This window comes from Ambystoma mexicanum, unplaced genomic scaffold (assembly GCF_040938575.1).
Source record: "Ambystoma mexicanum isolate Mex_15411 unplaced genomic scaffold, UKY_AmexF1_1 Mex_scaf41, whole genome shotgun sequence".
Classification (NCBI taxonomy): domain Eukaryota; kingdom Metazoa; phylum Chordata; class Amphibia; order Caudata; family Ambystomatidae; genus Ambystoma; species Ambystoma mexicanum.
Window position 1 is genome coordinate 241,259 of NW_027182457.1, and position 25,543 is coordinate 266,801.

The 25,543-nt window shown below is 47.5% G+C and overlaps 1 protein-coding gene across 1 annotated transcript in view; it reads left to right on the plus strand.

Moving 5' to 3' along the window:
* LOC138559124 (hepatic and glial cell adhesion molecule-like) overlaps positions 1-25,543 on the plus strand; it is a 472,939-nt gene that overhangs the window by 221,891 nt on the left and 225,505 nt on the right. The gene's annotated exons all lie outside the window — the stretch shown is intronic.

Genomic DNA, 25,543 nt, shown 5'->3' on the forward strand with positions numbered 1-25,543 from the left:
TTTGCAGAAAGAAAGTCAAGATTTCAAAATGACAGATGTGCTTTACAGATTTGAAATCAGCAGGATGGACACAAGATTCTATAATGCAGTTCTGGACAGGTTGAGATGGATGGAAGAGGATTACTTTAAACTAAGAGATTGGTTATGGACAGTTCTAGACTAGATACTCACTCCTAGGCTTTGTAATGGAATGCGCCTTGTCAAAGATCTGGTCAAGGGTTTTGGCTTCACTCTCACCACCGGACGGTCTCAGGCCCTCTGGGTCTGCGTTCAGCACTGCACGTGGTCTGTGGCCCCTTGAACTGGATCTGATGGGTCTTGGATTACAGCACTGCTTTCTGGGTCTGGACCTCGGTTCTAGCACAGGGTTCTTAGCTAGAAGCAGACAGCTCAGCCCGGCTGTTGAATGTGAGAATCAGGTTTGCAAAAGATTCTGAAGCATGCTGAAAAGGATTCAGCTTTTGGTTTAGGCCTCTCTGCTTCGAAGTTCTAGAGTTTGGGTTCTAGAATTCTGGTCTCCGGATCTAGATCTGGAGTCTGGAGTCTCTGTCTGGATATTGTCTGGATCTGGTCTGGCAGAGTGCTTCACAGGAATCGGTGAGTAGTGGAAAAAAGAGAGTGTTCTATCTGGGTCTAAGCAGTTCCTATTTATGTGTTTCCAAAGGGGGTGGGGAGGCTGATTCTACAATGCCCAACCCTCTAAGGATCCTGATATGTCAGAGAATTTCCTGTCCCCTGATTTAGCATATTCTATTCAGTTGAAAGACTCTATTGTCTTGACTGAGAGCAACAGGCCAGGGTGCCACTCCCCAGTTCCTGTTCACACCAGTTTGTCAATCTCTTATCCAAGGGCAGGGGAGGCTTCCTTTGTCCAGGGAAAAGGTGTGAAGGGTTCTCAGGGACAGAAGGCCTCTTGAAGTTTTAACTAAATCAGATTACCTTCTGGTCAATTGCAACATAGTTCCTTGTAAAAAAAAAAAATATGTATAAACTTACAATAAGCAACATATCTTAAATCAAGTCTTTTTCCACATTAAATCAATGTGTGGCACTCTATATGGCATTTTGATGGAATTCTTTTCTTTGGCATATTTGACTTCTGAAACACCAGTTCTCCTGTTAGAATTATAAATCGCCAGCACCTGACAGAGGCGAGTAACGGTACTACACCCATTTTGACAGCTGTCTTTCCATCAGTATCTTTAAAATAGGATTTTGCTCTGATAGCATAGCATTCTTGCTGATATTGGGCCTGATCACGACTTAAGCGGTAATGCGGCGGATTATCCGTCGGATGTAAATTGCGCTAACGCCAAGGCCCCCGGTGGATAATCCTCCAGATCACGAGTTATCGTGCATGCGCCCCGGTCCATGGCGTTATCACGAATAGCACGAACCTTTAAATCCGGTGCACCGTGCGCTACCGCCATATCGCGCTCATAGCGTGCGCTACAAGCGCGCGCTATGAGCATGCGCTTCTAGCGCACGGGAAACGCGTCACCACAGGAATGGGAAATAAAGCGGCGGCCATCTTGGAAATCACAATCCGTCGGATATTACCGCCCCTGGAAGCCATCCACGCCATTCAAGCCCAAAACATGTCTCAGGAGCGCACTAGGGGCAAGACCGCCCTGGACAGGGTTATAAAGCCCAAATTCAGTGACCAGGAACTAGCAGTACTGGCCGAGGAGGCCGAGATACACCACGAGGAGCTGCAGCAGTGCAAAACAAGTGGCCAGCACAGAGCACAAATATGGCGAACCATCAGCCAAAGGGTCAGTGCTGTGGGGCGCGTGCCCCGGGATGAGGAGGATTGCCGCAAGTGCCTGAACGACCTGCACGTGCGAGTCCGTGGCATCCTGTCACAGCACAGGAGTGCAAGCAGGGCCACTGTAGGAGGCCCACCCCCACCCGAACTCACACCTTGGGAGGAGAAAATGACAGCCCTAATATATGTTGGCACCATTGAGGGCATTGGTGGAGCAGAGGCAGGCACTGGCATCGACCCAACTGCAGGTGAGTCCCACTCCCCAATACATGCAGCTGAAAGTACCACACATGCAGACCCTGAGTGAATGAATGCGAAGACATGTGTGTGAGGTACTGCATAGACCCATAAGTGAGGCCTACATCCATTGAACCGTAGTGCTACCTAGTCGACCCTGCACGTGCAGTGCATGAATGACAGGGGCAGTGGATAGACATCCATAGCCATAGGACAGCTACGTAGAGTTTGAGTGTGCATGAATATACCCCCAAAACCCAGAGCGCAGTGCACCCCAACCACGCATGCAATTTTGTCACTCCGACATTCCCATTCAATGTACCTCCATACACACTCACAACAAGCACCACATGACGACTGAACAGAATGCAAGTTGAATGCCTCATTGTTACTGTCTTCAATCACACTTGTTGGCATGACCTGCATCACACAAATATTTGTAGCATTGAACTCAAACCACACCCTATGTACCCCACAGGCACACGTCGATCCCAACGGGACGAAGATGATGGGGAGGAGGCCACACCAACACAGTGCCCACGGCAGCGCCCCTCCACCAGCACCAGCACCCCACAAAGAGGCCGCACGGAAAGGAGACGACCAAGGCCAACACCCACTTCACCCAAAGGCAGCACTACCAGACAGCAGCAGCAGCCACATGGCCGCAGGGAGGCAACAGCAAGCTCGCCCCAAGCCACCAGTCACAGCCCCGGTGCTGAGGGACAGAGGTCTGGATCGGAGCCCGACATGGGAGCAACACCTCCACGTGGCCCTCATGCCGGAGGACAATACTCTCCCAGAAGCTTTGAGGCCGAAGGGATGATCACACTCCAGGGAAGCCCAAGCCTAGGCACACAGCATGCACAAAGTTGACATGTACCTGTGCGTTGTGTCCGCACACCGCAGCCGGACGTGGACACGCCATCATATGGCAGCCCAGAAGACCGGCACTCTGAGCCAGACAGCCCATTCCAAGCTGGCACCATGTCGCCATGCAGGCCCCCCGACAGCACACAAGTCGCAGGCCACCACATGACACACCAGGGGTGCCCTTCGTCACTGGGGCCCCAGTGATGGGCCGACTCGACATTATTGAGGCCAAACAGGCCAGGGTGGAATCGATGGGCAAGGTGCAGTGCTGGCACATCAAGTCTGTCAGTGCATCTATACGGAATGGGTGCAAATACATAGCGCGGGACAATGCGCGCACACGCCGTGTCGTAGAACAATGTACCGCTGCCCTGACAGGCTTCGGTCAACGAGTGAGGGAGTTGACGGAGGCAGTCTCAGCACTTGCTGAGCAGACAAGGGAGGGAAACAAACTCATGCGACAGCACATGATGGCCACTGCTTCAGTCCCTTCGACATCGACCACACCCACAGAGGGTTCCCTAGAGCCATCTCCTAGGCGCCGGTCTATGCGCCACCTAAGGGCACGCACACCAGAGGGACCCGGAAAAGGAAAGCGCCTGCGACCATCCTAGTGGTGCATGGCATCATTGTTGGTGCCCTGATGAGACACATGTGCCTATCTGCACAGTTGGGGGGAGTTCACTGGGGGAGGGGGGATTGTGTGCTGGGTGTTTACTGGGGGGAGGGAGGATTGTGTGCTGGGTGTTTACTGGGGGAGAGGGCAGTGTGTGCAGGGTGTTTACTGGGGGAAAGGGGAGTGTGTGCTGGGTGTTTACTGGGGGGAGGGGGAAGTGTGTGCTTGGTGTTCACTGGGGGAGGGGGATTTGTTGTATGGAAAATAAATCACATTAGAAAAATCACAATGCATGGACAGTAGTGATTGTTACTAATGCAATTTAATGTTGAAGTGACATATTTCCAATTTACCCATTACCCATTTCTAAAAGAATCCATCAATCAATCCCTGTCTGGCCAACCTCCCCTCCCTCAGCCCAATCCTTTGTGCATGTGCAACACCTTCTGGCACTTCATCTCCCTCACTACCATCCTCAGGTGGCTGCACATGAGCATCAGGGGGCAGTGGCACATTTCTGCGACAGCAGATGTTGTGCAGCATGGCACATGTCAGTACAATTTTGCCAACTTTTTCTGGTGCATACATCATTGCCCCTCCCGTGCGGTCAAGGCACCGGAAGCTTGCCTTCAGTAGTCCAAATGCCCTCTCCACGCAGATCCGTGTACGGGCATGGCCAAGGTTGTATGCCCGCTCCGCCTCCGTGTGTGGGTGACGCACAGGGGTCATGAGCCACGTGTACTGGGGATATTCAGAATCACCTGCAGGGGAGAGAAAGCCGGTATGGGGACAAGGTAAGTCCAGTGGGTGTACAGAGCTCTGTCATGAGTGTCATTTTGCCATTTTTATCATTTGGCCTATAACATTGTGGAGTGTGCTGTTCTACGGGCACGATTGAATCAATGGGGTCATCTCCACTTGGTACGCCTATGTTTCTGTATGTAACAGTACTCCTTTACTTGTCACAGGATAAGGGGGCCCTTCCATCTACTTCTGCATGACAGAAGTGGCTGCCTCATGTGTCATTGCAAATCCATTTGGCTAATGTTGCATTTGCTGGTCGTCACTATTCTGTACTGTTCTCCATGCATTTCCCTGGCCATTTTGGGGACAGTGTTCGTGGGATGTACATTGTCATTACTCGGCCTACTTATGAGTGGTGCATTTGTGGATGTGCCAGCTTATGGTTTGGAATTTCATTACTGTCGGGTGGGCAGGGTGGGATTTCTGTACTGTGTCAGTGTTCGGAGCCATGGTGCTACTCACACAGGAGGCTTTATTGTGGTGGGGCTTCCATATGTCACTGTGCCGCCACATGTCTTACATCCTGCATGGGTGTGTTCTGCTGTGTTGGACATGTCCAAGGTTTATCGTGCAAGGTGCTTGAATGTGAATGCTGCAGTAATGCTGCTGCCTATTGGGAATAATGGATTCTGTGACAGGCACCATCTGTTGTGGATTGACATGCTTTATGTTATACATTTGTACTCACCCAATAGCCATGTGTTTTGGCCTCAATGCCTTTCCATGTATGCCGGCAGGGTACTGTTGCGCAGGACCATGGAGTCATGGGTGGATCCTGGGTAGCGGGCACAGCAGTGGCTGAAGGTGAGGTCAGGACCACATGTCATCTGCACGTTGAGGGAATGGTACTGTTTACGGTTTCTGTAGGCAGCCTCATGTGCCTGGGGTGGTATGAGTGCCACATGTGTGCAGTCCAGGGCTGCTATTACATTTGGGACTTGGGCAATGGCATAGAATTGAACCTTCAGCTGGTGCAGCTGTGCCTGTGTGGCTGGCAATGCAATGTGTTCGTTCACATGATTCAACAGTGCATCAAGCACCTGTCCCAGCATGGCACTGAATGTGGACTGGGCCATTCCATGCATCATGGCAACGGTATGTTGGTAGCTGCCAGTCCCAAGAAATTGAATCACAGACACAAGCTTCACTAGGGGAGGTACTGCCGTGCTGGTGGCTATGCGGCTGCATATGTCACCCTGGATTGTGTCCAGCAACTGGGTGATGGTTTCCCTGTCCAGCCGATATTCTGTCACCAACTGACCATCAGTCAGGGCCCAGGGTGTTGGCCTGGACCTGGGGATGGCTGGCCGCCTTGCTGGTGCTGCTCTCCCCCTCCTTCTCCTCATCCCCACTGCCCCCTGCATTCCCAGGGCCCTGGCCTGGTTGGCTGGCCTCTGTAGCTCCAGGTGCAGCAGGTAGAAGTCAACATCAAGGCTCCCGGCTCCAAATGGCAGCATGGTGTTGGGGAGGGTGTGTTGTGCATGGGTGGGTCCTTTGTAGGCCTCTGATTTGAAGTGGTTCCACCTGGGCCCTTATTTCTGTCTCCTCTCTGCTCCTGCTGGTGTAATGGTGTTGGGGAGGGTGTGTTGTGCATGGGTGGGTCCTTTGTAGGCCTCTGATTTGCAGTGGTTCCACCTGGGCCATTAATGCTGTGGCCTGTGTTCTGTTACCTCCAGCTTTTTGCTGGAGGTATTTTCGGCGGATTGTCCGCCGCTTTTCTGGCGCTAATAGCGCCTACGCCAAACTCGTGATTGCTGATGTTTTAGCGCGAATGGTTCCTGGCGCTGTTATGGCCGGCGCTTGTACAGCCGGCTTTACTTGCGCCGGCTGTAATGGCGCCGGCGGTATTTGGACTCGTGATCCGAAGGACCCTTAAAATCGGCTCTAATAGCGTTACCACCGATTTTAAGGGTTACCGCCAAAGTCGTGATGAGGCCCATTGTATTGATGTGGATTCTTGCAGTAGAGTAATGTGGAACACCCAACCAAGAGGTTGGATCTTTTAGGTGCTTTGTGAGCCATGATTTTAGCACATTTTTGACAATCAAGAAAACGGATTCCCAACAGCTCTGTGTTTCTTTTGGCAATCAGCATTGCTATTTCCAAGTGGTTTCAGGCTACTTGGAGGATAGCTCAATGGTGGCTTTGGCCAGTGATCTGCTGTGCTCACTAAGATAGGCAAAAGTGGATGGCAGCCTATCTTTCAGATTTTTACTGCAAATTTTTGGATGATTTTGAGCGAGCAGCATGCTTTCCTGTGGCCATTCTGATGTTTCTGCTGCCAGCAATGCACAGTACTGTTGCAGGGCTCGGATTAGTGGGTTAAGACATCCCACAAGCCCCCCTCTTGCGATTGGCCATTGAACTTTCATCGATGGAACTTCGCAAGACCGGGATGTCCGCATCCTCTCTACGGATTCCGCAAATGGCAAAGTTCAGCATCTTTTCCTCTATCAGGGGTGGATCGATCGGTTCTCCTCGCCAGTCCTGATGGGAGTATTGAGCGCTACCCCGTGCCCCTCGGCTCTTTGCTCCCGGTCCCCGAGTCCTTCTCCTTGGTCAGTCTCCATGGTTTCTCTCTCCTAGGATGACAAAGCAAAAAGGCAACAACATATTCGTAGACATTTCCCCATCACTATTAATGTAGTGGGACGGGCACAGACATTTTCTAAATCACAAGACATTTGCATTCTTATTATTGTATTTTATAGACTATGTGTGGAATGGTTTTAGAGTTGGAATTTCATTAATCTGGAGTGGCCCCCTCTGGGGTTCCAGAGGACTCCTCCAGTTGCTGCAGAGTGTGCCTGGGATGGCAACACTTTAGCTGATTAATATGGACCCACTTATCTTCCCCCTCTGCCAAACTGCCTTTGGGGATGCAGATCTTGTAGGCGACTGGGGAGATCTTGTCTACAATTTCAAAAGGTCCCTTCCAGGTAGGCAGAAATTTCCGCTGTTTGGCCTGGTTCCTTTGGAAATTATATAGATAGACCCGGTCTCCTACATTGTATTCTTTGCTGGTAGTCTTCAAGTCATAGTGGATCTTCATGCTATCGGCTGATCTTTCTAGATTCCACTGAGCACAGGCAAAAGCATGTTGAAGGTGTTTTCTTAAAATCTCAACATACTCATGAGTTGTGGAGGCATTGATCAATGTCTGCTCTTGGGTTCTATAGAGCAGATGCTGGGGAAGCACCATCCTGCATCCAGTCATCAGCTCAAACTGTGACATTTTTGTTGCAGATGAAGGGGTAGATCTGATGGCCATTAGGACAAGAGGTAAACGAATATCCCAACTTGGCCCAGAATCTGCCACAAATGTTTTTAATATGCTCACAATGGTTTTGTTGTAACATTCTACTGCACCACTAGAGGCTAGCCAGTAAGCAATGTGTAGCTTCCTTTTAACCCCAGGTATCTCACACATCTTTGTTATTACTGCGCTGGTGAAATGGCTACCTCTGTCTGACTCAATCCTTTGGGGTATGATATGATATGGCAGTATCATATCATATCATGATGGTAGTCCAAAACGCGAAAAGATGTGGTTGATCATCAGGGCAGCTGCTGTTTCTGCCTTGCAGTTTGGGGCCGGGAAACATTCCACCAATTTAGTAAATAAGCATGTCACGGTCAACATGTACTTATTCCCCCTAGAGGAGCGAATCACGGGCACGATAAAGTCGACTTGTAAATCTGACCATGGCAGTGTCATCCCCCTCTTTTGGAGAGGTGCACGGTGTATGAGGGATGTTGGCTGAAATTGTGCACACACAAGACAGTTGAGAGATCATTGTGAGCATTTTTCTGGGACCTAGTGATAGCAGTGACCTGGATTTTCCCCCAACAAGGACTCGACCTCAATTAGATCCCCTTGGATGGCCCCAGATTTGGCCAGCTGATCAGCTAAGTCATTTACAGTTTTGTCTGGTCCCTCTACTTTGGAATGAGCCTTGATCTTTTTCCAGTAGATGGTCATCCCATTTGAGGTGACCAGTTCATCAATATTTGGATTAACTTCCCATGTTTCAAGGGTTTGTTGTTAGCACATAGCATGCCTCTGGTTTTCCAGTTAACCAGGTGCTCCACAAGCCTGTTCCATACATAATCCGAATCTGTGATTATGACCAGTTCGTGGAGTTGATGTTGGACAGCAGTGAGGATGGCTTGATGCACAGCCATCGACTCTGCCACTTGGCTACTTCGGGGACCAATCTTGTACCCAGCGGAGGGTTCTGGGGACTCATTCACCCATGCATTCCATAAGCCGGCCACAAGTTCTTTTTCCCCGTTGTTGTCAACATGGTAAGAGCATCCATCCACATGGACAGTGGGCATTCCCTCACACTTGTCTTCTTCAAAGACTTTGTGTAGGGAATTAAGGTATGCCTCCATGTTGTCCTTGATATTTAGACTTTCGTCCTCGAGACAGTTTTCTCTGGCACAATCATGCAAGCCAGCCAGACCTTGCGCGAGGGGACTCTTCTTGTTTTGGCCATATCTGACCTCCACAGGAAAGCCTTGCATTGACAGAATCCAGGAAGTAATTCGGGAATTACTCACATTTCCGGCCCAGATTCTGTACCTTTGGAGATGTTGCAGAGGCTGGTGTGGAGTCCCCACTATGATGTGTTCCCCCTGGATAAACGGGCAGTAATTCTTCAATGCCCACACCATGTCCAGGAGTGCCTTCTCACAGTCGTTGAATTTTTCCTCCACAGCGGATAAAGTTTTACTCGCATAGGAGATTACTTTATGGACCTTGTCATGCTTTTGGTATAATACTGCAATCAAGCATGTATTAGAGAACCCTGTCTCCAAGAAAAACTCCTTGTTTCTGACAGGGTAGGCTAGGCAAGGCGCTTGTGAGAGGCATCTTTTGAGCTGTCTTACTGCCTCGGATTGTTCTGGACCCCATTCCCAGTTGACCCCCCCTTCAAGAGATGGATCAGGGGTCTGGTGATCTCTGCGTAGCCCTCTGTGAACTTTCTGCTGTAATTAGTCAGTCGAAAGAGGCTCCTTAGTTCCCGGAGAGTTGTGGGGTCCTTCAGTTTCTGGAGTGCTTCCACTTTCTTTTCCTGGGGACAGAGACCCTGAGGAGTAATCTCATGCCTCAAGAAATTAACACGGGTTCTACACCACTGTGCTTTCTGAAAGGAAAGTTTTGCTCCGGCGGCCCTCAACTGTGTCAGAACATGACGAATCTCCGCTATGTGTCCCTCAACAGTTGAACTTTTGATGAGGACATCATCTACATAAGCCAGGTTACCCCTCACGCCCAGGTCGGGCATGGCCTTGTGTAGGAAAATGTTGAATTCATTGCCGGAGTTGATGTATCCGAAAGGAGTCTGAGTCCATATATACTGCTGACCCCCAAAGGTAAAAGCCAGCTTGTATTGGTCCTCCGTACTGACAGGCACAGTCCAATATCCATTGGTCAGGTCTATTGCAGTGAATACCTGTGACCCCTGGATCTGGGCCTGCCCTTGGTCGATGTAGGGAAGAGGCCATCGGGAAGTATGGACCCGTTTGTTGAGCTACCTAATGTCGGCGCAAAGTCTCCACTGGCCGTTTGGCTTCAATATCCCCAGCACCAGATTAATGAAGGTGCTGTGGACTGTACGGATTATCCCGCGGGAATCAAGGTTCTTAATTATTTCAGTAAGGGACTCCATGGATGTGAGAGGCCAGCGATATTGCTTCACCAACACCGGAGTCATGCCAGGGTCCGTGGGAATTGTTGTTGTGTGGATGACGGTGCGACCACAGTCATATGAGTCCACCGCAAAGAGATCTTGAAAATCCAAGAAAACTTGTTTCAACTTTTGCTTCTGCTCCAGAGTCTCACAGGCATCCGCTAGGTTGACTCTCTCTTCAAACATCTGCCTGAAGCCTGGAAAGACTTCTGGTTTCGCTATTTCAGCGGCCTCCTCCAGCTGGGTGGAGAAGTCCATGGTCAGAGTGCTGATTTGGACTGGTGGCTTCAGGTGGGAAAGGCAGCCCTCATGGACCTGGAAAATCACCTCTTCCCTTCTGAAGTCACAAGTCACATCTTCCTTGCCCTAAGGGCAGGAAGTGTACACCAGGAAGTTCCCCCCATGCCGGGTAAAGATCCTGTCTGGTGTTGTGTTGTCATACCTGTCACTGTCAAAACAGTCCTTGGGGATTGGTCCTAACACTTCATTGCCTAAATCAATGGAAAAATGTCGGTCATCAACCGCCATTCCAGTAATGGTGCCTGCGGCTAGAGTGATACTCTTTAAGTCGCTGTTATCCACCTCTATTGGAATGGTGTCATGTTCTATATTGACTAATGGTGTTGGGTTTACCCCCAACCCTTGCTGTTGGAGAGAAGCATTTAGATGAATATAAGCATCAGGGTTTTTCAATTTTTGTCCTCTTTTAACTTTCACTTCCAGGGAGAATTTTTCGGGTCCTTTCTGGGATGGTGACTTCCTCTCCAATCTGAATTTCAACTGCATAAGGTGGGCAGTTCAGCTGACCTAAATGCTTTCTCTGGATCATCAAAGCCCATGGGATTATCCACTAATCGGGACCAAGCCTTCAAGTTTGTTAGGTCCAAACTAATGGCAAAGCAATTGAGAATGTCACTGCCTAAGTAAAAGGAGGCAGTGACGTCTCGCACGACCCAACAATTATGAACTAAGCTCTTGTTGCCTATAGAGATTTTCAGAATACACCTGCTTGGCAGGAGATGTTTGGAATTGGGTGCTTCCAAATACATGTCCCATTTGTCTATCAGTTTGAATGTGGGAATGGCTGGATCTTTCGGGAGTTGGCGGAACATGGCTTCACTGATGAAGCTCTTACTGTTGTTCACACACACTCGGGCGAGAACAGAGTCCTTCTCTGAACAGGGATGAACAACTGCTCTCCAATTTGCTGAACATCAGCCAGGCTCTAAACTGATTTCACATCTTTCTGGACGATCAGAGAGGGTATGTCTGATTGTGGATTGGTGAAGAATTTCAGAGTGTTTCCTTCCAGTGTGGAATACCACCTTAAACTGGAAGGAAGGTTGATTTTCAGAAATAGAGAGGACCCCCATCACCAGTCTGTTGTCCTACTGCTATTATTGCCACGTCTGGAATTTGGTTGTTCTGGAAGTGAAAATCTACTTGGTCAGATTTTTGTTCAACCTTGTGGCATGTGTCGTTTAAACTAATATGGTTGACACTCTGTTTTAATTTAATTGGTCTGCTAGTCTGGGTCCAGAGGAGCTTGTTTACACAGTCTATTAGGGGTGACAACCTTCTCAGGAGGTCATTCCGGAGCAAAAAAGGGGTGCCCTCTGGAGTCACTACTATGACCGGGTGTTTCACCTTGTGTCGCCCAATTTTAATGTCCAGATCCGCAGTCCCCTCGATGGGAATTTCCTTCCCGTCAAAGTTTTGAAGTTGTCCAGGAAGAAAGGTGAGAAGAATTTGGTAATAATCCCCCCTTCCTGAATTCAGTTCATCAGAGGCCTTTTTGGACAGAAGGGTAGCTAGGGATCCAGTGTCCACCAGTGCCAAGATTGTACCCTGCCCCTGTACTTGGACTGGGGCATAGTATCTTCCCTCCCCCATCATTGTTCTGGAGCACCAGGTCCAGAGTTTGGGACATTCTGTGCCGGCATGCCCATCTGAGAGTTCTGAGCCCTCAGCATGCGACCCAGATTCTGTGCCATATTTTGGACCTGGCGCTCTAACTGTGAAACCCACTCAGGCTGATACGGGGTTCTGTTTTCTCCTCTGGGCTTATCCTGGGAAGGGTAGCTCTCCATCTCTGGTAGTACCTGGGGATGTGAAGATTTGGGTACACCTCCACCCTTGGCCTCCCCTCTCCCGGATTAGGGGGTCTGGGCTCAGGGAAGTGGGGAAAGAAGGATGGATGATTTTGGGGTTGGACATTTTGTGGATATCTGGGGAAAAAGTTCTGCCAAGGATTTGGTGAATTTCTGCCCTCCTGGGGGAAGTTAGGAGGGAAGTTCCCTGGGTTAGGTGCATGTTTGGATCCCCCCCCTTGGTCTGGAGGAGTCCACACATAACCCAGAATGGGTCGGCTTCCCTTGTAGAGGGGACTTACATAGTCAGGGGAGTGAGGGACCCCATTTGTGGGACTACCTCATTGGCTCACAGTCTGTGACTGGCCCAACGGCCTTCTGGGCTTAGAATTATTCTGTGCAGGCAGGTTTTTTTTAGGCCCCCCATCTCCAAATCTAAAATGGGGGCAACCTTTACCTCTGCCACCATGGCAGCAGCAGGGGTGCTGGTCGGTTTGGGGCTTTTCTGGGCATTATTTTTATTTTCTATGGGCTTTTGCACCTCATATATGCGGGTGTCCTGTTCAATGACCCAGTCTAGTGACCTTTTCTCATGAAAATCTCTCACTAGCTGGGTCATGAAATATTTGGGTAAGGCATGGAAAAACATATTTACAAATTCTTTGCTATCCGTGCGCACCCTTTTGGTAGTCTGCGCAAAGGCACGCTTCAACTCCTGCACAAATTCATGTGGGGCCTGATCCTCCCCACATTGTAAATTGTCGGCTGCCTTGCGAGCCTCTTGGGGATTTCTATGAACAGAGAAATGCTTTAAAATGGCCGCCCTGTAGGTGGACCAACTTGAATGATTTTGATCCTCCAGCCCCGCAAAGAAACTGGAGTATTCTGGGGAGAATGTCCATTTTATATACTGCTTGCAGCTACTGCTGTCTTTCAAATGGAAAGTCTCCATCATTTGCTCAAAGATCTCCAAGTGTTCCCAAACAGAATACTTGGAGTTCTTATGATAATGAGTGATGACGCTCCTTATTGCTTTGATCTGTTTTAAGGGGTCCCTAAGCAAGGCCCTTTTTGCCTTATTGGCCTTCTTAGTTCGGGTAACCCTGGTCCATTCATCTTCTGACTCAGAAGCACTGCTCCCAGAGGTGGCCGTCTGATCTTCCAGGTTTTCCCGGATTCTGCGAGCCTGGGAATGGCTGGCAGAATGTGGGGACCTAGTCTCCTGTGTCCTGGGAAGCTCAGAGGAGTCTTCTGATTCCTCCTTGCTCCCGGGATTTGATGGGTAGCCCCCCACTGACCTAACTGGGCAGAGGTTTTCAGGATGCCCTTAGTGGGCCTACTTTCCCGGGGTTCCCCACTAAATTGCACTGTACTTGGGTGCCCATACCCGGATGCCTGCCCATCCATTCCTGGGAGGTACTGGCCTATGAGCTCCATACTTCTGACTGGATAGTAATCTGCCATCCCCGTGGCCCTGGGCTCATGTGCGCCAGGGAACATGGGGGTGGCAGAGTCCAGGGACTGGGAGAGATGGAAGCCTCTTGTACTAGGGCTCCTGAGGTTATGCTCAGATGATTCCCTTTCCCAGCGAACCTCATCTCTATCAGCCCCTGCTCCCTGTTGCACTGCAAGAGTCTGTGCTTTCAGTTCCTCAATCAAGGCCTTACTAGACTCTATCAGTCTCTCCTGCATGGCTACCTGTTGCTGGAGCCTATCATTGTGCTGACAAAGAGCCTCATTTTCTCTCTGTGCTTCCTGGTTGGTCCTGGAGTACTGGGCCAATCATTGCTGCAGGAGGGATACCTCCTGAGTCCCATCCCTACTGGCCTGCTCCTTTCTTGCCAGAGCATCTTCCACCCTCCTGGTGTGCTCTAACAAGATGTGATGCTCTTTTTGGAGGTCACCCAGTCCCTGGAGGGCCAGGTGATTTTCTTCCAGCTTGCCTTTTAAGTGGCAGACTTCCTAGCCTAAGGTGTCCCTTTCCTGAGCAAGAGCCTGCTTCTGTGCCACCAGGTCATCCCTCTGCCTTTGAAGGGCACCAGCTTTCTGGCGCTCTTCGTCAAACTCTGCCTGGGTGTCCAGGTCTTTCAAAATCAGCTTATTGCTCTCTGCCTTCACTCTATTTAGATGGCTTTGCAGGATGGCTACCTGCTCTGTGCATGCCCTATTGAAATCCAGTTGTTGCTCCAGCTTTTTCTGGCTCTGCAGTAGGGAGTCCAAACCTTCTTGATACTCCTTCTGAAAGGCCAGAATTCTGGTATCCTGGTCTGCCCTTTCCTGTTGCAGGACACCCATCTCCCCTTTGATTTTAACTAGATACTGCCTACTATCATTTTCTGACTCCTGGCTCCTCTGCAGCCTCTGCCAAGAACAGTCCAGATCACATTGGGCCTTCTCTAATGCCATCACTTGCCTACTTGCCAGATCTTGGCCTTCAGCACATTTATCCTGTATGGCTCCCATACATAAATATAAATATGCCGCTATCCTGCCAATCTTGTCGTGCTCATCCTTGGCCTTAGGGGCCATATATAGGTCACTCAGGGCCACGTGTAAGGGACCCTGATCTTTCCAGATATCTAACCCAGTTGCAGTGACCTGTCGTGTGATTGCCTGCAACCACACATTTTGGTCCTGCTCAGTCCATTCACCTCTCACAAATAGCTTATGTAAAATGTGCTCTCTAGCTATCTTGATATCTACCAATGTCGCCATTCTGGAAATTGATTTCCTTCCTGACTTACAGAAGTTTGTTATTTTATTTTGCAAAACAGACCATTTCCTTAGAGCGTTCCCTTTTGAGGGGTGCTTTTACAGCGTAAAACAGCGTAGTAGCCCAACAGGATTTATGTATCCTGTCAGTTAGCACACTGTATTAAGCTGCACAAGTGGTAGATCTAATCCAGAATCCCTGGCTACCGAGCCCCCAATCTGTAAGTGACTTCAATCCAGCAATCCAACTAAATCAATGCTTAGGATGGGATGCCCAATGGAAGCCCTTATTTATATACTTTTATGTCAAAGTTCTTTAAATCTGGATGATGAACCATTATATAACGCCCCTCTCTTTGAATCCCCCTGACCTCACTGAGACAAGAAGTAGATTTGTTTTGCAAATTAAAAGGTTTATTTGAAGTATTAAACAATATATATATCACACTTTTATGAACAAAAGAATATCGGAATAGCACACTTATGAATATGGACGGTAATCAAAAAGCGGTAATATTACAAAATTGACAATCTCTTTAATCACTTAGGAGTATGAATATGAAGGATACTGTAGCAGAGAATACCTTATATGATTCAAGGAAATGCAATCATGGGAAAGAATGCAACCCAGAAATAACTTGATATGGTTTCAATCAAAAGACAAGATAATCACTTTTTCCCCTGTGACTACTCAATCCCCCCAGTATGCAATATGGAGAGATGGAAATGAGGGCACACAGTTTTCAGAAATACAATCAATAATGCAGTTCAATCCAGTCCCCCCAGCAAGCTGGAGAGACATAGGAATGATTTTAAAACACAGGTCAAAACGCTTTTGAATGTGATTGCAATGGATGGGAAAATATACTAAATTGATTTTAATTCACTAAAGGAGATTCAGCACTAGTGAGAATTACTTTAGATTGGTTCAGGTCAACACTAGCAATGATTCATGAATGATTATCAAACTGAAAACGAATTTCAGCAATTGAGAACAAGAAACAGCTATTTTGACAGAGAATGAAATTGAGCCAAATTGCAATTCGCTGCAATTTTTCTGTGTGTGTAAATCGTGATTACGGAAAAACTGTAATGAATTGGAGTGTCCTGTTGTGTCTTTTGGAAAGCTTAGGATCTTAGCTTTAAAATGACTTTTTTGATTTTGCAGAAAGAAAGTCAAGATTTCAAAATTACAGATGCACTTTACAGATTTGAAATCAACAGGATGGACACAAGATTCTATAATGCAGTTCTGGACAGGTTGAGATGGATGGAAGAGGATTACTTGAAACTAAGAGATTGGTTATGGACAGTCCTAGACTAGATACTCACTCCTAGGCTTTGGAATGGAATGCACCTTGTCAACGATCTGGCGCAAGGGTTTTGTCTTCACTTTCGCCACCGGACGGTCTCATGCCCTCTGGGTTCTGCGTTCAGCACGCACGCGGTCTGCGGCCTCTTGAACTGGATCTGATGGGCCTTGGATTACAGCACTGCTTTCTGGGTCTGGACCTCGGTTCTAGTGCAGGGTTCTTAGCTAGAAGCATACAGCTCAGCCCGGCTGTTGAATGTGAGAATCAGGTTTACAAAAGATTCTGAAGCCTGCTGAAAAGGATTCAGCTTTTGGTTTAGGCCTCTCTGCTTCAAGGTTCTAGAGTTTGGGTTCTAGAATTCTGGTCTCTGGATCTAGATCTGGAGTCTGGAGTCTCTGTCTGGATATTGTCTGGATCTAGTCTGGCAGAGTGCTTCACAGGAATCGGTGAGTAGTGGGAAAAAGAGAGTGTTCTATCTGGGTCTCAGCAGTTCCTATTTATGTGTTTCCAAAGGGGGTGGGGAGGCTGATTCCACAATGCCCAACCTTCTAAGGATCCTGATAGGTCAGAGAATTTCCTGTCCCCTGATTTGAGACAGGAGCAGCATGTCACCCGGTGTCATGTTTATGGCTTAGGTGAAAACACTCCCCTTTGCTTTTTCATAGAAAATCAATTTTACCCCAAAAACATATTTCCCAGATACAGAAATTGTTCATAATACATATACACATCACAGATTAATTAAGGCATGTCTCCACTCAAGTCCCATGTTCCTACGAGCTTGGGTTCAGAAATGACAACATTTCGCGCTTTTGGTGGGTTTCCCAATATTCATTCTGCTCCAAATTTGATACATGCATGCAAATACTCTCTGGGCATATTACTGTAAGTTCTTATGTTCATAGCAACAACACTGCAGCTGTGATATTAATAATTCCGGGGTTTGGTCTCAGAACATCACACAGCATCCATCTTAATCTTAAATTGTGGGTGAATTTTTTCATTTTAAGAATCCCAAAGTTTCATATTTTTGTCAGCTTGGTAAAATTTGTTATACGCAATTTTATAAAACATATATTTGCTGGCCTACCTGAATCCACAATGGTTTGTCTCCGCCCCTAAAGCTGTCTGACTCAGAGGTCACATGTCCTGTCTCTCCCAAAGCAGTTGTTGACAGTTACACCTGAATTTAGCGTATTCTATTCAATTGAAAGACTCTATTGTCTTGACTGAGAGCAACAGGCCAGGCTGCCACTCCCCAGTTCCTGTTCACACCAGCTTGTCAATCTCTTATCCAAGGGCAAGGGAGGCTTCCTTTGTCCAGGGAAAAGGTGTGAAGGGTTCTCAGGGACAGAAGGCCTCTTGAAGTTTTAACTAAATCAGATTACCTTCTGGTCAATTGCAACATAGTTCCTTGTAAAAAAATGTGTATAAACTTACAATAAGCAACATATCTTAAATCAAGTCTTTTTACACATTAAATCAATGTGTGGCGCTCTATATGGCATTTTGTTGGAATTCCCTTCTTTGGTATATTTAACTTCTGAAACACCAGTTCTCCTGTTAGAATTATAAATCGCCAGCACCTGACAGAGGCGAGTAACGGTACTTCACCCATTTTGACAGCTGTCTTTCCATCAGTATCTTTAAAATAGGATTTTGCTCTGATACCATAGGATTCATGCTGATATTGTATTGATTTGGATTCTTGCAGTAGAGTAATGTGGAACACCCAACAAAGAGGTTGGATCTTTTAGGTGCTTTATGAGCCATGATTTTAGCACATTTTTGACAATCAAGAAAACAGATTCCGAACAGCTCTGTGTTTCTTTTGGCAATCAGCATTGCTATTTCCAAGTGGTTTCAGGCTACTTGGTGGATAGCTCAATGGTTGTTTTGGCCAGTGATCTCCTGTGCTCACTAAGATAGGCAAAAGTGGATGGCAGTCTACCTTTCAGATGTTTACTGCACATTTTTGGATGATTTTGAGCGAGCAGCATGCTTTCCAGTGGCCATTCTGATGTTTCTGCTGCCAGCAATGCACAGTACTGTTGCAGGGCTTGGATTAGTGGGTTAAGACATCCCACATTGCCTCTAACCGATCAATCCACTATTCACCATTCACTGTCTGCATAGGAAGTCAGACCGTCCATAGACGAGAAGCATTACCTTGTGCTTGCCTCTAGCCGATCAATCCACTATTCACCATTCACTGTCTGCATAGGAGGTCAGGCCGTCCATAGACCAGAAGCATTACCTTGTTGTGCCTGCCTCTAGCCGACCACTCCACTATTCACCATTCACTGTCCACATAGGAGGTCAGGCCGTCCATAGGTTATCTCTGAATTTTGTCTGAATAGACTCTAGACATATGTCTTTTTGGCTGCGGAGTGTAGTTCCTATCCTAATTCTGCCCAACCTGTACATCTCTTTCTCTACAGTGTGAAGTTAACACTCTGCTGTATACAACTAATTGAGAATAGACTTGCTTCAATGCAAAGAACTCAGTAGACAGTGAGCTCTTGCTCGCAACATAATCCAGGTGAATAAGGACCCCTGAGGATGCTGAGGTCATGTATTTTATAATTTATTACATTTGTAGTTTGAGAGATTTACAAGATCACTAGTTTCTTTTAAATATTCTGTTTACTTTGTAGATCAAGAAGATAAAAAGATTCTGTAATGATGACATCATTTTTGCTCTGCTCCTGAGGAAGGGGAAATCCCGAAGCCCGTAGAGCTCTAATATTGACACCAGTTTGAATAAATCAAATATTCTGTGTTTTTCAAAGCCTTTTCTCTGAGATTTTACTTCACAAATCTTTTTTAAATTCCGACTGTTTCCAATACAGTGGTGTGCAGGGGACGAGGGTCCTTAAACCCTTGACTCTTTCCTTACTTACTGCTATCAATATACTCCATGGTATGCCGCGCTTGAACCAGGAGCACACGGAACACATGAAACAGAGAGTGCAACACACTGCACGTGTTTCATGCTTTGGGAGAGCTTATGAGATGAATTGATCCTCCTCCACAACAGCCATGGTGGACAGACTCAAGCAGCTAGACTCAAGCGTCTCCAGTAGGTTAGCAGCTCTAGCAGCTAGACTCAAGAGTCTCCAGTAGGTTAGTGGCTCTAGCAGCTAGACTCAAGGGTGTCCAGTAGGTTAGCAGCTCTAACAGCTATAGCAGCTAGACTCAAGAGACTCCAGTAGGTTAGCAGTTCTAGCTGCTAGACTCAAGCGTCTCCAGTAGGTTGGCAGCTCTAGCTGCTAGACTGAAGAGTCTCCAGTGGGTTAGCAGCTTTAGCAGCTAGACTCAAGAATCTCCCATAGGTTAACAGCTCTATCTGCTAGACTCAAGAGTCTCCAGTAGGTTGGCAGCTCTAGCTGCTAGACTGAAGAGTCTCCAGTGGGTTAGCAGCTTTAGCAGCTAGACTCAAGAGTCTCCCATAGGTTAACAGCTCTATCTGCTAGACTCAAGAGTCTCCAGTAGGTAAGCAGCTCTAGCAGCTATCACGTAGCATGAAACACAGAGCGGGAAACACCTCCATAGGGATCATTCTATTCTCAGCCAGGGGGAGTTGGGCTACATTTAGGCCACTTTCCTTGTCCCTTTTGGCTGCATGTAGGTTTCCCTTTCTGGATACTGTTACCATACAAGCTATTATTTTTTGAGAAGGTGCAGTACCACTGAGAACATACAGATGTCCTCAAGTGTAATATCAGATTTCGTATGAGGACATCTGTATGTTGCCAGTGGTACTGCACTTCTGCAATCTCAATGTGATTTCTTACAAGGACATCTGTATGTTGTCAGTGGTACTCACCCTTCCCAATAAACTATGTTGTGAGGACATCTGTAAGCTGCAGTTCATTGGGGAGATGTGTTAGGGAGAATTCTCATTCTATGGCTAATTTCCCTTACCTATAGAGTCCCCCAGCAGCTTTGCTGGATTTGAAGGGTTTGTTTTTTTCTCCTGCTAAGAGTGTGACTCTTTTCCCCACTCTTAGGCATTTTTTGCTATGTGTGTTCTAGGCTATTTTTTGTGTTTAATGTCTATGGGGTTATCTCACCCTCATAGGAACTATCTTTTTACACATGTGTTACACAGCACCCCCCGTGCAGTAACATAGGGGTGTCGTTGTGACGTCCAAACATAGACTCCATACCCTGGGACTGACCACTGTTTCCCAGGGTATGTAAAGTCCCCATTGTCTTTACTAGTCAAATGTTATGAACTAGACCACTACAACCGGTACTGGGAAGGGTTTATAGTTTTCCCTGGTGTTCATTTTCGAGAGGGTACCGTACAGTCCCTCTCTCAAAAGTTTCTGGCTGGTGGCAGTGGTTACTACCGAAAATATTCGACCGTCAAAATTTTCCTATGGGATTTTCCCATTGTGCGAGGCTACCACATTTACTGACAGCCCTAACATACCGCCGGTTTATTCTTATATTAACTTCACTCCGGTAGGTTTTATTTGCCAGAACTTTGATATTAATTCTTTCTCGTGTCTTTCTCGAAACTCTTAACCCAGGTCGGGGATCCTTTGTTCGTCCTTTTGGTGGGCTTCTGCCAAGAAGCCCTCCTTATGGCGCCACTGAGTCTGGGGTGGGTCCATTGTGTGGGAGGGGGAGTAGGACCCCTGGCCAGGGTTGCCGCAGCAACTCATGTCGCACTCTAACCTGATAGGCTGGAGGGTCTCCCGCCAAGGTGATCACTCCATTGTGTGAGTGACAGCTAGGCTGTATGAATGGGGATATTTTTGCATAAAAGCAGGGTCCTGAGGACTGGAAGAGCAAGATGTCACTACTGGAACTATGGAACCGAAGAGGAGAGAAGCCAAAGACATCTGCAATGACTGAACCACCGGTGAAGCCCTGCTTCAGCGTCTCACCACTTTTCTCCACACGACGAGAGGAGATCTTCATCTGAAAGAGCCTTCTTCCCTTGAGCTGGTGGGGCCAACCAGTTTGCCAATCGCCTTCTCGGACCTGCCTTGGTCGAATCGCCAGTGCCCAGATAGCCAGCTTGGAGGCCGGAGGCTTGGAGGCCGGACAGCCAGGCATCCATCAACCCAGACTGCGATTTAAAGGAGCGTACCTTTTTATTCGTTGGACAGCACCGCGGCTGGTTTCATCCCTGGGTAGTGCAGTAATTCGAACCTTCCTCCACGACGAGAGCCTCTCTTCCTCTGCTGGATCCCCAGAACTGCAGGAACAACTGCCATCGCAGGAGCCTCTTCTTCATTTTAAGGTACTTTGTTCCGCCAGGCCTCCCTTTTCGTGTGGTAGCGCTAAAGGTGTTTTAAATCCTTTACCTACCTGTTGGGTTGGCCGCCCCTATCGTCTAACATTGTCTTTCACCTCCTGCATCCACCGTTCCGAATCGTTAACCAAAGACTTGACTGCAGCTACAAGAACATTTTGCTCCTAGGCTCTTTGTCCTGTACCACTGACTCTGGCATAGGCCTATTGACTCTGGCTGAATTTGTTAGAACTGCCTTCTCTAGATTGCTTCTCAACTAGAACTGTGTTGATGCACCTAATTCTTCTAAGCCCCTTTCTTCCTTCCCACTTTGTAACTTGTGAAGGGCCATTTTGCTCGGTTTTCATTTAAGTATTCTCTATGCTAAATTACGGCCTTGCCTAAACTTGTTCACAAACTTCTGGGAAGTGTTGCTAGGGTGTGTAAGAAGATATTCCTGTATAATTGTGCTTTCCCTCCCTTGTGAGAAATTGCTAGAGTGCCATTTGTGTTTGGTTTTCACTGTGCCATTTTGCTCAGTTTTCACTCTTGCTCAAACTTGTCTACAATTTAACTAGGGAGTTGTGTATACTTTTCTTGACTGATTTTAACTTGCTTTATTAATTGTGATTAAGGTGTTGAACTAGAAGTGTGAAAAATAAATAAAATTTCTTTTTAATACAAAGCTTTGGTCAGTGTTTCCTTGTACCATAGTACTGTAGCCCTATTGTGTAAACCCTGAATACTGCTCATCTCCCTCTTGAGATAAGTCTGACTGCTTAGCCACAGCTACCAACTAAATCTTTGTGGCACAGACTAATACCAAAGGGGATTTATTGCTCATATATGTAGCCTTAATCTTCTGTAGTGCCCCCTAAAGGAACTGCACAGGATTCTGCCTAACAAGGTGCATTACCACTGACAAATGTCTTCTTCTGTTCACCACCTGTTTCAATTTATATTTCCTGTTTCCCTGGTTCTTGTTTTTTGGGGGCATTGTAGTACCACTGACAATATACAGATGTCCTCATAAAAAATGTCAATGTAATTTCTTTGAGGACATATGTATGTTGTCAGTGGTACTGCACCTCTCCAATAAAATAAGTTGTGAGGACATCTGTATGCTGTCAGTGGTACTGCATCTCTCCAATAAAATAAGTTGTGAGGACATCTGTATGCTGTCAGTGGCACTGAACCTCTCCAATAAAATAAGTTGTGAGGACATCTGTATGCTGTCAGTGGCACTACACCTCTCCAATAAAATAAGTTGTGAGGACATCTGTATGCTGTCAGTGGCACTGCACCTTTCCAATTAAATAAACGTTGCTCTGTATATTACTCTCTTGGTTACGTTATGTTATTTGGCATTTATTTAGTGCTCTATATATCATTGGTATGACCTCAAAGCGCTGGTAGGTTGAACGCCGTTGGTCACTGTAGTCCAGGTCAGTTGAAAGAGTAAGGTGCCATAGGGTGCATGGGTGCACCAGTTATGTGTGCAGCTGATGTGATTGCCTGATGGTAGCTGCATTCTGGCATTAGTTGTGGTGGTTTTGTTATCAGTTGAATGTGTGCAGTTTGGTGGGTGGACATTTAGTGTGGGTTCTGGCTGCGTTTGGCCTGTAGGACACTTATGTGAGCAGCTAGGCCAGTTTGTCATGGGATATAGCTGCATTTTATTAGAATTATGAGGTGTCCGTGAGGAAGTGTTCGTGTGAGCAGCTAGGCCGAATTGATCGAGGGGTGTAGTTGCACTCAAATTGTGTGATGGTGTAGAGCAGAGAGTAAGAATAGTGATATGCATAGGTGAGTGTTTGTGTGGAGTAATTTTTTTTTTAAATTTATTTGCATTTTTAGAGCGCACAGCTGCCCACGGGCATCGTGGAGCTGTTACAAGAAGGTTAACTTAACACAGGCGAATAACATGAAAGGCAGTGGACATGGTTACAGACATGGTTGAAGGTACGAGGTTACATGGGACAGTGCAGTTTGGTATAGCAGTATACAGAAATTATTTGCATTGCAGTAGAGTTCACTTAAACAAGGTGGTTTTCAGAGCTTTTCTAAAGGCACTGGCCCTCATTACGACCCTGGCGGATTTTTTCTGCCATCGACGGACTTTCCGGCCATGGCGCAAAGTCCCTTTACGCCATGGCGGATGGCGGACTTACCGCCCCATTCCGAGGTCGGCGGGGCGGTAAGTCCCCATTGACCCATTTACCCTTCCCCATTCCCATTTCGGCCCCATAGGGCTCAATGGGAGTGGGGAAGGAGTTAATTACGCCACCGTAAAATACGGTGGCGTAATTAACACCAAGGTCCCAGAGCGCCATGGATTTTTCCGCCCGCAAAAAGCGGGCGGAAAAATGACCATGGCGCTCCGGGAACTCGTAGTTGGCGGTAAGGGGTCCGCGCAGCTAACGCTGGCGCAGACCCCTTAGCGCCAGGGTCGTAATGAGGCCCACTGAGAGATGTTTCCGCTCTCAGTTTGGGTGGTAGGGAGTTCCATGCTTTTGGTGCTAGGACTTTGAAGCTCGAACCACCAGCTTTAACTCTGTTGAAGTTAGGGACTAAGAGTTGGTTCGCGTACAGGTCCCTTTTGGGCCTGATTGTTTGGACTGGTTGTATCCGATCAGTGAGGTAGCTAGGGGCAGAATGGGATATGCATCTGTGGGTAATGGTTAGGGTCTTGAACTGGATGCGCTCTGTGACTGGGAGCCAGTGGGCATTTTGTCTTGCTAGGGAGATATGTTCCCTCTTCGGAATATTGAGGGCAGCTCTCAAGGCGTTATTCTGTGTGATTTGGAGTCTATTAATGTTTTTAGCAGAGGTGCCTAATAGGAGGACGTTGCAATAGTCCAATTTGGCACCTATGGTGGCCCTGGCTATGTTGAGGCAGTTTGTAGTGGATAGGTGAGGTTTTACTGCATTAATTATTTTGGTTGTTAAGGCTGCTGAGGATGAGATGTAGCTGACATGTCTATCCATGGAGAGGGTGGAATCTAGATAGACTCCCAGAGTTTTTACAGCAGAAGAGACCGGGATGACCGAGTTCTCAATTAGGAAGGTGCTATATTTGCCGTCAAGTTTGCTAAGGGATTCTTTGGGGCCCACCAGTAGGATCTCTGTCTTGTCTCCATTGAGACAGAGGCCATTGGCCGCCATCCAGGCCTGGATGATGGCCTATGTGTGTTGTAGGGCTTTTAGATCTTGGTTGTAATCGCCAGTTAGAGGGAGAAGAATTTGAGTGTCGTCGGCATAATTGGTGAACGTTATGCCGAATTCTTCTAAGTCGTTGAATAGAGGGAGTGTAAATAGGTTATATAGTGTGGGGGATGTGCAGGAGCCTTGTGGTACTCCGCAGTTGATGGGGGAGGGGGTGGCTGATGCTTGGTCTGAGTAGACTCGCATAGCTCTGCCTTCCAGGAAGGATGAGATCCATGTTGTGGCTTCGGTAGAGAAGTGAGCTGTATTGGTGAGGTGTGTCTTTAGAGTTTTGTGGTCGACTAGGTCAAACGCAGCCGACAGGTCAAGGAGTAAGAGGATGGCACATTTGCCTTTATCCATATTTTTAGGAGTTGGTTTTTCAGGTCGAGTAGCGCAGACTCTGTGCCGCGGCGTGGGCGAAAACCGGACTGTCTCTTGCCTAGGATGTTATGGGATTCGAGGTAGGCTTGTATCTGTAGATAGGCAGCCTTATCCAGGATTTTCAGCAGAAATGGCACTGTTGTAATGGGCCTGTAGTTGTTAGGGGAGTCTGCATCTAGTGTGGGCTTTTTCAACAGTGGGCGAACCCAGGCTTCTTTAAGTGAGGAGGGAACTGAGCCAGTGGCAAATGATGCATTGATGAAGGTTGCGATGAACGGCGCTAGGGACTCAGCGCAGTCTTTGATTATGTTTGCTGGATAGATGTCTCCTTTGCAGAGTGATGGTTTTGTTTCATAATGTTTAAGACCTCAGGTGCGGTTACTTTTCTGAAAGGTGAATGGCGGTGGAAGGTTGCTATTGTGTGTGTAGGAGGTTTAGAGTTCGGGGTGGCTAGCGTTTTGTGAGGGGGCTTGGGTAGATTGTCAAGGTTGGTTTTGATTTTCTTTTGGAGTAAATCTAGTTTGTCAAGCATGGCTTTCTGGATGTCATTACACCATTTCTCGTCTTTGACTGTTTGATGTTTGGATGTGGGAGG